The sequence below is a fragment of the Zeugodacus cucurbitae genome, chromosome 3, assembly GCF_028554725.1.
Source record: "Zeugodacus cucurbitae isolate PBARC_wt_2022May chromosome 3, idZeuCucr1.2, whole genome shotgun sequence".
Taxonomy (NCBI): Eukaryota; Metazoa; Arthropoda; class Insecta; order Diptera; family Tephritidae; genus Zeugodacus; species Zeugodacus cucurbitae.
The window spans coordinates 27,074,052-27,076,508 of record NC_071668.1 but is presented as its reverse complement, the minus strand read 5'-3'; positions in this window follow the sequence as shown (position 1 = coordinate 27,076,508).

The following is a 2,457-nucleotide window of genomic DNA, read 5'->3' as shown; positions in this document are numbered from 1 at the left end:
CGAATCTGCTTAAGAGCTTTATTTGCTATGTATTTCTGTTAGTTTATTTGGATGTATGAAGCTGTCAGATACAATATTTTTCAACCTTCACGATTAAGAAGGAAGTTTTGAGATGATTATACCAACTAAAACAGCGAACCATAGATTAGATAATGACTAGTTAAACCCCCCAACAAATGAGGAAACTTCCACCATGGATGTCTTGAAGGCGAAGAGTTTGCTAGACCTTTTACGTTTTAGCTTAAGCCAAAAATACTCGTAACTGCGTAAGTACTATTGATTAATCAAGGCTTTCCAAGTTTACGGGAAGGTCGTCCATGCAATAGTAAATCTCAAGAGGACTCCTTCAACATATTCTCATTCCAGTAATAGTGAAACTAGATTGCCTTTCCTTGCAAGCTCTTCGACCTTAAATACCATCGTTATCTCTATTTGAAGAACGGAAATATTTTACTTACGAAATAAGAAAACCAACACATATGTATGACCTTGAGTGTCCTTACTTGAAACCTAATTATAACTAAGGTACGAACGTAATTGAACATAAATACATGATGCGCATTCCCTAATCCATCCATTTACGGCTTTAAAAAGGAGAATTTGACCAAAGGGCCACTAACAAGCGCACTAATAAGGAGAAGCACTTTAATAACAGCTCCAACTGCTGCTCAAAGCGCAATTTTCTTCGAAAACACTTTTGTGATTTTCCAATCACTTTCCCCAACAATTTGACCGCACTTTATGCAGTTTCACTTTCGCTACGTTCTGCAACAGTTGAGTCACTTAGTTAGTCGTTGGCTGTGGGCTTAGCGATGCGGTATTTTTGTCACGTACACACCGAGTTAAGTCTGCCGGTTTTCCTCTCATTTTCGTTCGGGCACAGCATTCCGGCAAGTCTTAGTTTTGTTTTTTCACTTCGTGCAACTATCTTTAATCTTGCATTAGTAGTAAACTGACCGAGGTTGCAACTCTTTCTCTTTCTATTGCTGCGGTTGCGAAGCGGATTCCATTTCGACCCATTTAACGTGCGTTCGTTCTGCCTTTGTGCTGGCTGGCGGTTCAATTTCACTAACTGTCCATTTTGTTTGCACTCCGGCCACAATAACGTTGCAAATGTATTTCGCTGGCATGTTAAGTTGGTCACTGCAATGTTGTTGCTGCTGTTGTCGTTGGGATTTTTCTCAATTTTACAATAACTAAGCATGATTACAATGGCTTGCGGAAGGCAGGGAAAAAAGTATTAAATTTACGCAAGTCGAAGTAGTAATAACATGTGTACTGAGAGCGTGTGTTCGGTACCTTTAACTAAATACATACCCAAGTAGGTGGGCGTCTCTGCAGTTGGCGTGGCTCGGCGCACGGACAATGGTCGTACAAAGAACAAATTGCATTGCTCGCACTGCGGTTGTTGCAAGTGAGCGCCCGGTGTGGTCATTTGTCCTAATGGCTTGCCATTGCACTGCCAGGCGCCGAGTGCTTGTGCCACCTAGAGCTGCTCACAAGCTGCGCTGCCATGTGCGCCGGTGTGTAGGCAACGGTGTACGGCAATCTTGGCAAATTCTCTTGCTGCACAAAATATCCGTTTTTCATTCACAATTTTTCTTACCAACAGCACTCGAGTACACATAAATATTCTGCGCCAGTGCTTCCATTCTCCCTCTCCCTCCTCTGCATGTGTGTATGTGGCATATATTCACTGTGTCGGTGTTAGTTCATCTGTTGGTGATTTGTAATCTCACTAGTAGCAGTGGCGGTCGAACGTTTTGTTTGTCTGGCAGTTTTTGGTATTGGCAATGGCATAACTCGTTAGTTTTCTGTAAAAGCACAGCTAACAACAACAATATTAGCGAAAGCAACAGCAGCAGCAGTAGCAGGGGTGAACCGACGCTTGGCATGCGGTATGGCATGAAAAGTTGCAGCAAAGACTAACGGGCATCCGTTGGGGCTGCGGTTAAATGCGTTGCAAGAGTTAAGAAGTCTTTTGAGAAAATTCCTCAATTGTGCCTGTGTTGCAGCACCGTTAAGTGGTATTGGCTGGCTTTATTTATTGACCTGAAGTTGGCTGCGAACATGAAGCAGTGAGCGGAGAGTGTACGAAAAGCAGCAAATATTTCACTCGAGTGTATATAATTGTACGTGTGTGTGTCTGCATATATGTGTCATATGCCATATGTGTGAGCGTGTATTGCCCCCTAATGAATCGCATTGCGCACAATTATTGTGAGTAATTGGTTCCTTTGTATGTGCGCCTAAAAGTATGCAAGCATATGTGTATATTAGCATGCTAATGACCAGCATATGAATTCCATTAATTTATTTAATTTGCCTGCCGCGCTGTCTGACTATCTGCCTATCTGCCCAGTTCGGCCATTTGATTATCTGCGATTGGTCGTGAGTGTTGGCAATTAACAAATCTTAACGTTGCTTTACGCGAAACGAGGTGTTGCACTCACTTTA